Source organism: Poecilia reticulata, linkage group LG1 (assembly GCF_000633615.1).
Source record: "Poecilia reticulata strain Guanapo linkage group LG1, Guppy_female_1.0+MT, whole genome shotgun sequence".
Taxonomy (NCBI): domain Eukaryota; kingdom Metazoa; phylum Chordata; class Actinopteri; order Cyprinodontiformes; family Poeciliidae; genus Poecilia; species Poecilia reticulata.
Genome location: NC_024331.1, coordinates 4,594,119 through 4,605,721, shown reverse-complemented (window position 1 = coordinate 4,605,721; position 11,603 = coordinate 4,594,119). Strand labels below are relative to the sequence as shown.

The 11,603-nt window shown below is 37.1% G+C and overlaps 1 protein-coding gene across 4 annotated transcripts in view; it reads right to left on the bottom strand.

The window, feature by feature from the left end:
* The window catches only part of elfn2a (extracellular leucine-rich repeat and fibronectin type III domain containing 2a), a 201,963-nt gene that overhangs the window by 61,296 nt on the left and 129,064 nt on the right, over positions 1–11,603 (bottom strand). Inside the window, exon 1 of one of the 4 annotated variants that reach the window (XM_017306848.1) lies at positions 6,094–6,453. The exons of the other annotated variants lie outside the window; for them this stretch is intronic. The gene's annotated coding sequence lies outside the window, so the exon portion shown is untranslated. Of the gene's footprint in view, positions 1–6,093; positions 6,454–11,603 lie in introns of those variants that run through there. 4 annotated transcript variants of the gene reach the window in all.

Sequence of the window (11,603 nt, the reverse complement as noted above, 5' to 3'; positions counted from 1 at the left end):
AGTGTTCATTGGAAGGTTTCAACCAATGGAGAAAGGGTGTTGTTTCTGCCAACAGACTCCCAGCTTGTTTTTCTACAGCGTTTGTTGAGTGACCTTAAATACGAGTCCAAATAAGGACTCGTATTAAGACCTCATGATTTCAACAGACCTAATCATCTGCTCCTTCTCAGAACTGTCAACAGACCAATTTGTTAATGCTATCCGTCGGGACCGCATTCCTTCCGAGTCCRTCTGTGCACTTTGTACGCAAATGGAGGGAAGGAATTTAGGTCAGGTTGAACTGGAGAACCTTCYGAGAATCCTTTCGCAAAAACAACTCCTTAGATGGTATTTCAGCTCCAACATAGTCTGGAGGAGAACACGGTGGGGTATGTCCCTCAGGGCAGCGCCTCCACTGTTTTGCCTCACCAATCTCACTCGGTAAATGTACCGTCTCACCCCAGGATGGAACATTCTAGCTTTCGTCGGGATGTTTGGATGGCCGCTGATCTGTGTGTCAGTGCGCCGCATTAACCGACTGACTGCTGCTGTTCTCACTTCAGCAAGGAAGAACACACCCGGGGCGGGCGATACCGATACCGATAAAAGTGATAAGAAGAACTATTTATTGCATCGTTTTTAGGCAGCTGTATGTCTGTGACAGCTATTGTAGTCCCACAAACACAATTAATGCTCTTAAGAAACGTTCCCATTTGTAACATGTTTCTTTAGGACACCAGTCACGTGAAGAAGTGTGGTTAGTTTCACCAAGCTGCACACTGGAGATGCATCAATCTGATATATCTCCGATATTGAAAAACATTCTAGATTGTGTATTGATGGAAACATTACGATCCGCTGTGGYAACCTTTTATAGGCACCTTGCTGTGTGACGTCACACACACAAGGTCYCGCCGCATCGTCCTGCTGGAGCACAAAAAGCTGCTGGCTGATGATGACAACCACTGGCTTTAGCTCTGAAGTTGTCAATATAACACACAAAATCTTAAAATGTCTGATATATAAAAGAAAAAGGGACGCAGTGCTTTGTTACTAATTGTCACCTCTATGACAACTAGATAACAAGGTCAGTGAAAAGGTTTTAATTAAGAAACCAATTAGCGAGGGAGAGGGAATAGCATATAGGGACTAATAATATAATAGCATGACGGRACTACTCCCGTTATGCTAACTTGACTTTGACAGCCCTAACACGTCGATGTGCTGTGACATTCGGTATTTTTGGTTTAAAGAAATAAAAAAAAACGAGCCACACAGGTGGCATTGTTGTCAGTTGCTATGTCAACCAGTCTGCGTGTGGCATAGCTGACGCAGAGATAGAGAAAAAAGAAGAGTATGAGTGGATTTGAGTTATGCTTTAATGGTTTTTCTGAATTATTTTTCCCTTTGCTGTGGCGCACTGAATATAGCTACATCTCCACATTTCATTTTGGTAAAGTTATTGTTCTACCGCAGCATYGCGGCTATGRATGACATGTAAAAGAATCGTCTTTTTGCCCTCCAGCTTTGTGACCATGTGCAAAATGTAATAATGGGACAGTGCTGATAAATCATTAGTTTTGGGGGGGAAAAATAAATTGTATTATAATTTCACTTTCATTAAGAAACTATTAAATGTGTTTATTTATTASGATCTCCATTAGTTTCCACCAGTGTAGCAACAAATCTTCCTGTGGTCTAAYACACAAATATTCATACAAAATATAGGATAGCATTAACATTAACTTAAAATGCACAAAATTAGTCAGGCAACACATTTTACAAACTAGTTTAAAAAAAAAAGAAGAGATTTCTTTGTTCTTTTAAAAGAAAGTGTACAATTTAATCTTATGCAATGACATCAAAATGCAAACTTAAAAAAAGAATGTTCAATAGTTTTTTCACTCTGGTATTTTATGCCACATAACCTATAATTAAAGAAAACCTGTGAAGCATTTGTTTAATTAAGATAGCAAAGCTACTACTACGCTGCAGCTACTGAGCCAGGAGTTGTTTGGACATTTTCKTGTCTGCAGATTCCAGGCTGATCTGCCTTCAAATGGTGCCCTATTACACAACAACGCTCTCTCTTTCTTAATTGGCTGAAAAACAATCCAGTCTTCCAGGGGAAACGGAGGCTGCTGGTTGTTTCAGGTCARTAGCTTCACATCAAAGCAAGAGGAAAACGAGGGAAAAGTCCTCATGGTTGTCAGCATCCTCAATGGAAAGAAAATCAGAAATATATGTAATATATAATGGAATGTACATTTTGCTTTTTGTGTTTTCCTAAAGACCTTTCAATGCTTCATTCGGTATTTACTTGTAAGCATCTTACAACCTCGGTGTTTAGGTTTTTCAAAGCAACACCTTTCAGTAATCAATTTTTGTTAATCTCGTAAAAGTGGATACATCTCCGAAGATCCAGCGAGCCGTGCACGTAATTTTCGAGCATCGACCTCAATCACCGACACCAATCTGTTGGGCTGATTGTGCACAGTGGAGGAGCAGAACCTGTGATCTGCATGTAAATGACCTGCAGCCGATCGCTTGGAGTAAACAGCGCCTCACAACTTTGGTAATTACTGGTCTCTGAGGAAGAAGGCCACGATGCCAATGCATTTGGAATGCAATAAAAGAGAAAGAATGTAACAATCAGAAATTTAGCTTCGCAATATCGTGGGGCGTGGATTGAAAGCACGAATCAAAATATTTCATTTAGGTGCGGGAAAAGAAACAGCACAACATCTGTAGTAGAGTGGAGTGGCATCTGGTTAACTGTTTACCATAAAGGAAAGTGAGATGTTTAAAGCTGTTGRCTTTTTAAAATAAGATTAAATGGATAAAATACAATGAAGTGATGCAAGCTCATTTTRTGTTATTTGRTTCAGTTTCTGTCTTAAAAATTGTGAAGGCCTTTGACAAGAGCAACAAAACCACCAGCTGAGAAAACTGGACTCTTTTCAAATGTATTTTATCTTAATACGTTTGAAGCTAGATCTGATATGTTTTACTTGTGATTTTCCATATGKAAATAAAAATGTTCCATCAACAAGTTTCTACTGTAAAGACAAACATACTAATCAAATTGTGTTGGAATTGTAACGCTCCAAAAAGATAAAAAAGTTTTACATTTTTAAAAATCTCACTAACCCAAACTGATTGGTTTTCTGAAAAAACTTTCAAATTGAAAAACGTCAGCTTGAGCTAATGGCACATATATAATGTGTTTTTTTTATTTTACACGAAAATGTTCAGAGCGGAACTGATGTGTTTGCATGTTTCTGGTACACCTGTAAATGTGATGCACAATCAACCTCGACAAACAACGGCAACTGACGACAAAGCTGCTTCCGGAGCCAATAGGAGTTAGATTATCACCAAACCTATTCAAGCCTAAAATAACATCTCAATGCAAAAAAAACAAACAAACAAACAAAAAAACAAAAACAGCATCACATATTTTTTTTCTCAAGATTTTTATGTTTGTTTTTCAAAAAAAGTTACATTAATAATGTGTTTCCTCAACCATTTAAAAACTGAATGGAAAAATCGCACTTTGCAATAAACCTGATGATTGGATAGCCTAAATAATATATTTTGTTGTTGAGCTCACATGTTTATTGTTTCAGTAGCTTAGCAGCGTAAACAGGTTTTGGATTCAGAATGTTGCTTACTTAGTCAGTATAAGGTTTTGGATTAAAATTTGATTAACTACAGACCTGGCAATTGACTCGATTAAAATGTTCATCAAGTCACTGGTGTTTCTGGAGCCTAATCTGGAAAATGTAATTCAGGTTAATTTACTTTAATTCTCAACTGCTGAACAGGAACTTCTACAAAAAAAAAAAATCCACACATCTCTATGGAAACATACTCAAAAGATTTTTTTTGTTGTTGTTGCTGCTACACGCTAAAAATAAAACTCAGGCGTTCCCTTTCTCAAGTGCATCAATCATTCCATCACAGGATGTTTGCCAGGTGACCCAACCCAAAGTCCCTGCTGATGAAATATTTTGCTGACACATCAGATTGTCTGCAAAGTGCTTCTTCTGAGGACAGAATTTACTACGGGAGTAATCACATCATCCTTTCCTGAACACCATCCTTGATAAAGGTTTTGGCCTGAAAGCATGATAATATTGCTTGGCTAGTTGCCATGTTTGGTTAGGACTGCAACTTTGGCTGCACTATAATTCTATTGATTCTTTGTAGGTCTGAGGTTTTTTTTTTTTTTTTGCATTTGGGACAAGCAGGAAAAAAAGGGCATGTCAGGATGTAACTGTGTTTTTCAAGTTAAGTTCAAAGGAGATAAAAAAAAAACATCTTTCCCAGCACAGGATGCTTTTTTTTCTTATTTTTTCAGAAGCTTACTGTTTTAATTCACTTTTTTTTTAACTAGTTTTGAAAATTTTCTGTAGCTGTTTGTTGACAGCTCTCGAATTAGGTCAAAACAGGCAAAAGAAAACTGCAACTTGCTAGTTATCATCAATTCTAAGTAAAATTTAAAGAAGACAACAAAAACGACTCAAAGAAAATGGAAGTTTAGAGTTTAAAAAGAGCAACAATAAATGTTAAATTCAATTTAATTCAAAAATACTTTATTGATCCCTAAGGGAAATTAAATGTGGTTGTGAGTCATTAATTGAAGATTCTTCAAAGAGTTACTGTTTGGTGATGGCTGTGTGCAGGAAGGACTTCCTGTAGCAGTCTGTATTGCAAAGAATGTGAGGAAGCCTCTGACTGAAGACACTGTTTTTCTAAAAGCAAAATATGTTCATTTTATGAATTTACAAAGTTAGAATGTGTAGAAACCAAACGTTGATAGAATATGGACGTGTAACAAATAAAATATCTGTTATTTGTTATCTTCATGCAGTCAGCACCTACTAGTAACCTTGGTGAGTTTTCAACAATGGAGCCAAAATAAACCTGATCTGAGTAAAATACAGCGCGCTGAGAAACTATTATCCTGTTTTCACATTGTATTGTTGCTGTCGTAGCAAAACGTGATTGGGAAGCTTAAAAGAAAATGGTGTACATGAACACTGTAGCTTTTTCAGTGAWGYCTTTTTCAGTGTAGCTTATTCAGTGAAGTCAACTGTAAATATACATCTGTMTTTTAATCTCAGTAYGAACCTTTCTGTTCTTTGAAGACCTCGAATGCATAAAAGAGGGGAAGAAAAACCTGCAAAAACATTCTAACATGACTRCAGCTCCACAGCCAGACCTAAAGCGGAGTGCTTCAAATTAAAGCATATTCATGTTTTGAATGACAGCTAAATTTGACTTGAAAAGCGCCTGAGCTATTTTGTAAAGAAGAATGAAAAACGTAAGTCCAAAGCTGGAAAAGACAAACCCCATATTTTGCTGCTGTAATTGCAGTTAAATGCGGCTTAGCAYAAAACGAGGCCGGAGGCACTCAGTATGAACACAAACTAAACCTTTAATGCTTATATTTTTAAAACATTTTTGAAAAGCAAGCATCATTTTGCATTGTATGTGATGTTTTATATCACAAAAAACCCAAACAAAGAAATAAGTAAGATATTCTAAGATTTATGGTTGTTATTAAGCCTGTGTCAATAAGTAAATAATCAATAATCAATTAAAATGAGTTTGATCATTTCCATTCTAATTATTAAAATTTTGATGTGACGTCATAATTTATTTCATTTATGATTTTAGTTGTGTTTTCTTCCCCTCAACTTTACTTATTGTTTTTAGTTGTATTTTATTTTGGATATTTATATTATCTTCCAGTGTGAAGTGTTACAAAATTAAAGTCCACCTGTCTTTGAGAGGATGATCCTGCATTTTTATGCCATTATCAATTTATTACCTGAAAATGGTCTCAAAACAACAATATTATCATTTATTGCAATAATTACTGGGACAATTTATTGTCTAGCTAAATKTATTTTTCTACCGTGACAGTCTCAGTTATTATGCATCAAAAAACAAAACAAAAAATATGACTATTTTTCCAAGGTGTTCTGTGTATGAAAATGTTAATGTGAAAGTAAAAGGAGAGTTGGTGTATAATCTAAGCAGGAGACGATCATGGAAAAGTAAAGATCACAGAAGAAAAAGAGAATTAATAACCGAGTGACTGACATGTCCCCACAGATAAGAGCGATGGGAGGAGCGGTGAGAGGAGTCAACATCAAAAGTCTGGAAGACAAAAGCAGTCATACAAAATGATCAGAGCGAGGATGTGAAGAAAAGTTTTTTTTTTCTTTACAGGAGAGGATTGTAGAAAGAAATTCAGAAYGAAGAGAACCAGCAGAGCAAGAAATGAATAGCTAAACATGGGCAGAAAAAAAGAAATGAAAAGATGGCAAGGAGAGAAAGTAAGGCTAATAGAGGCTTGATTGATAGGACGGAAGACAAGAAAATAAATCTATGAGAAGAACTACATTAAAGAGGAGGAAGATAAGAGGAGAAGGAGCAAAGTGCATTATGGGAGAGAAATAAAAAAATAATAGTGATGATAGGAAGTACAGTATAACAGAGAAAGTGTAACATATTCAAGAAACAGGGAGTGTGGCGCGGGGATGCACCAATCCACTTTTTTCATTTCCGATACCGATATCTGATAACTGCTGAACCGACTTAAAATATTTCATTTAAAAAAAAAAAAAAAACATAAATGTACTGATTTAGAAATGTATTTGATAACTCAATTAAATACACCATTAGCTTCACAAGGTTGGTGAAACATGTTAAAACAACACAACTTTAATTTGTTCAGTCGGCGCAAGTAGGAGTAAAACAGCCAATGTAAAATAAATAATAAAGAAACTGACATCTGACAAAAAATATAGGCTGACTACTTTGGTCAAAGATGTAAAAGATCAACTGCAACAAACCTTTCAATGGTTCAGAAATCMTTTAGGAATTTTAAATGTAATGCAAAATAAATAATAAAACATGACATCACTAAGAGCACAAAGCACATTGAATTTTTTTCAATATTGAGACCAATACTGATTGGTGCATCGCTAGTGTGGAGTAAAAAAGAAAAATTGTTATAGAAACAGGAAGCATTGCACAAAAGTGACGTGTTTGACAGAATCTGGTTTTTAGCTCTAGTAATAAGATTACCAGTGACAGAGGTAAAGCTGAATTAGTCCTAAAGAGACTGCGGCGTAGAAAGAGCCGGTAACATTACAGGGGAGACATGTAAATTACGGAGCCGCCGGAGTTAAACGGGGAGAAAGAGAAGACAGAGACTGCTGACAGAGGGGGTTTGAGAACCAGCAGCTCTCAACTACTCATCTAATGAAAGATGACAAAGAGGGAGGGCAGATTGTGCCAGAAATTACATTATGTGTGAAGCAAAGATGTGATCGGCTGAAAATGAGAAGTCAAACATGGTGACAGAAAGAGCAAAYGAGGAGCAGCGAATGTGAGAAGASTCAGGGGAGGACGGAWATGAGAGAGTTAAAAAAGAAAGGGGCCAAAGAGAAACATAAGAGGTAGAGCMAGGTCTGAAAAATGTTGCTTTCTCGCRTCACACTAATGAGACTCGGGTTTTCTTTATGGATGCATTTTGTGTGTACTCCCCCCGTCCCACAACCCCACCCCAGTAACTTCTCCGTTCCCCTTACTCTGGATTAATGGGCACACGCATTCATAAACATACACCAGGTAGACGCAAATTGCTGGGAGGGAAATCGTGAGCGTTCCATCGTGCATAATGCATAGGGCTCAAACTGTAATAAAGCTGTGTAATCAATACGGGATGATTTGAATGTGCGCCGCTCTGCTGCGATGTTTTATGGGAAATGACTGAGCTAGTTGAAACAAAGCGCCGCATTAAAGCCAGAGGTTCAAACTGGTTCCTACCAGCAACAAAAAAAACAGTACGGGGCCAAAAGAGGTGCATTTTATTGAAACTAGATCCAGCTACATTTGCAGTATTATTTAATTTAATGTCACGCACAAATGTGTAAATACAATCATTTCTAAATCATGTGGACATTGTAAGGCTTTCATACGTACCTCCATCCATCCCTGAGATGAAAAACATGCCTGTTTATTTGTCTGCTTGTTTTTTGGCCAAGAAAAGCTCAGTTTGATCCATGAGTTCGTTACGAAGGTCACACCCGAGGCCCTGTAGCCACGGAGACAAGCGAGGTACGTTTTTGTAAACGATTAAGAAAAGATTAAGAAAGACCACAGGACGCAGCACCACAGAAAATACTGCAGTGGGTATGCCGGGCCAATAGGTGGCGCTATAGCACTGCTGCAGAAAGACAAAAGAAACACAGAACAGCACCATTGTTGTTATGTATGATAACGAGGCATAGAAAGATAGACCAACAATGTTCAAAAAAGACTGGAAAACGTGAAACTGGGGTTTTGAAACGTATCCACTGTGGAAGTCGGTTTTAAAGATGATCGTTTTTAGTCTCTCAAGATGACGATGGACAGTTAAAAAACGCAAAAAACCTTTCACAAATACACCTGCCRTCTCGGTGCCATCTGTCCACCGAAATGGCAGCGTGGACAGGAACAGAGTCTCTTGTCTTGGGCCAGAAAAGGCTTAWAGGGCCAGTAGCCCAGAACTCCAAAAACATGTTTTGCATTACATAAACCTCATAGGCCCATATCAGGTGAATTTGCTTACAATTTTGGGATTTTAAAAAATATATAAACAATACTCAAGTATTTGAAAATGTTCAAGTCTGGGWTTCCCTCAGTGTGGCGGGCCATCAGGATTTATTTGCCCCCCCACCAGGCTAACAAAGCTTGTTTATTTATTTTAGATTGGCTTGTTATTCACCAGATATAGTGACAGTAAAGACGAACTTATAGTTGATCCACTGGGCTCCAGGCCAGGAACGCACTTTTAATTAATCTCTGAAACCATTAAATCAGATTTAATAGAATTATCATTCATTAAAATTTTAGATTTAGGATCTTGGTTAAAATTCAGCTCCTCTTATGCCTTAGGGAAACCCTGGAAGCTCTAGTACAATTTTTCAGGAACAACATGGCCGTATTAAAACTACTACACGTCACTTCATACCCTGTTATGTAAAGGACTGCCTATTAATGTGTTGTAATTTGCATTAGTAAAATAACTGGCTCTAGCCCAGGGGCCCACGTTCTTGTAAATGTGGTCCTGATCATGGCAATAGTCCAATGTAACTGAGTGTTAAAGATCCGTATCTCGTGATTGTGGTCAGAGTTMTCTTGTTGAGAAATACAGAAGATGYTTAAAATACATTAACAGAACAATACAACAGTCTGCTTTGCGTACATCCCACGTCACACCACTTTGTATCTACCATGTACTGCGATGGCGTATGAAGATCAATGACYTGTCCAAGGTGAACCCGCCTAGAGACCACTAGAGACACACACCAGCCCTGTAATGTTCTAGCAAAGATTTTTTGGACATGTTCAATCTATGGCACAAACATTGCAGCTCAGACATACAAGACAGGAGTATATAGAAGCCATTAATATTACTTAATCTTAACATGAGGCTCTTTCTGCATTGATGAAGATTCATTCACCTCGGCGATCGAACTGACTGAAGTCACTTCAAGGACAGGGCAGACTGACCCAACCACTGTGTAATTGAGCTTATATTTATTTGATCAGTCGGATGCATTGGAAGTCTCTGTATTCTCTCCCAGATGGTCTGGTRATCTTTAAGGATTAAAAAACCGAGATGGCAATATTGCTGCTAAAGTAATTACTCAGTCGCACCCTGAATATTCTACACCCTCAAGGCCCATTTAGGCTCTGCATTAAATATGCAGACACATAGAGACAGAGCTTCCTGTTCATCTTCTGGGTTCATTTCATATGTTTTTTTTATTCAGCGACGAGGGATCCAGCGGAGTCAWATCCAAACGGACCAAACAGAAATACAACAGTAACTAACGGAGGGACGACACGGATCACTGACGAGTAGCTATAGGAACAAAGACCATGACAGAAATGAAAGAAACTTTTCCGTCCACATGCTGTAGAATAATAAATGRCCACACAAARACTACCATGTCAGATGTGGTGCCAGTTTTCATGTGTGTTTCCAACCTAGACAAGACTCGAAACTGAACAGCCACAACAAAAGCAGACGGTACTGAGATCTGGTTCTGTAAAAACCGAGGTGAAGACAGAGTAACGGTAAAAAAACAAAAAAAATAACTGCTGGAACGCAAAAGGGAAAGAGGAGACAAACTAAACGCCATCATTCCTGAAAAGATGTGACACAGCAAAAGATGACTGCGTCAGAAAGAGAGTGACCTTTTGTTTGGCTTTTAAAGAAATCAACTTTATAGAATATTATTATAACCAACACCTTTTGAAAATGATTTGTTATCCACTTCATGTTTTCACCGTTCCAAGAACCCTTAGCACAAGTGCCTGACTGCTTAATCATGAATGGGGTCTTGAAAATTTAGCTTTGCTCTTYAAGTGAGCAGTCTCTTTGTGTGCTCAGTGCAGTTATTATTGGTTAATTATATTAAAAGAAAAGAAGCAAAGCAGGTTAGCATTGTTGAAAAAGCAAGAGATTCTCATTGATGGAATAAATGTCAGAATTAACTCCAATGGTATACCCTGTAAATCCTGGGAGAGGTTTTCTTTCCACCATAAACTTAAAATCATTACAATAAACACCATAAGAATCAGGAAATAAGACGACAGAGTGAAAGTAATGCATATTCGCCAAGTCAGCAGCTTGGTTTTCACTTTCCTTAGTTTGCATGCTAATGTGTTATTGCCTGATCAAGATGTCCGTTTGGATCAGCATCATTTTAACTGCAATGGCAGAAAAGTTTGAATAACAAACAAATAAAGAACAAAGCATATGCACAGAAAAACCTTGTTTTTTGTTTTTCYTACAGATATTATTTTAGATTTGTCAAAAACGAACCAAATAAACCTAAAAATGACAARAATATGGCAAAGTTTAAAGATAGAACTGAAAATAGTGAACAGATCTTTAGCTARTTTCCTGTTGAAGTTGAAAAATTTGCTAATGAGTAAAACAAATAGCAATTTCTTGAGTTTGGTCAAGAATCTCAGTTATTGCATTAAGCAGCGCTAGGTAGCAACTAGCAACATTTACTCAATGACATTTACCTGAGTAATCTTTTTGAAAAAATACTTTTAGGAGCATTTTTTCTTCTCTGTACTTTTTACATTTACTTGAGTAATTTTATTACGAGTTACTTCTATTCTTCCTGGAGTAACATTTCTGGATTCTCCACCCACTGAATGAAAAACAAACATGTTTTAACCAAAAATTCACCAGACTCAGACACAGACCTGCATTAAAAAAAAAAGTTTCATAAGTTTTTTTTATTGAAAGACACTGATTTGGAAACATTTTTTTTTTTGCCTGATTTTTTGTTACATACATGAAATATTGTAATTTTCATCTATAAAATACCAAAACTTAAGTGTCTATTTAGTCTGTCGGATTATGTAATTTATAAATATTAAATGATTGATAATTTGATCAGTTGGTCAGTACTTGAGCAGACTTTTTACCAAATACCTTTTTACTCTTTTGTAATTTCTTGAACGGCTTCTTTTTACTTTTTCTTGAGTAAAAATATGTTGAAGTAGCGCCAGTGGCGGAGCCAGAGGGGGGGCCA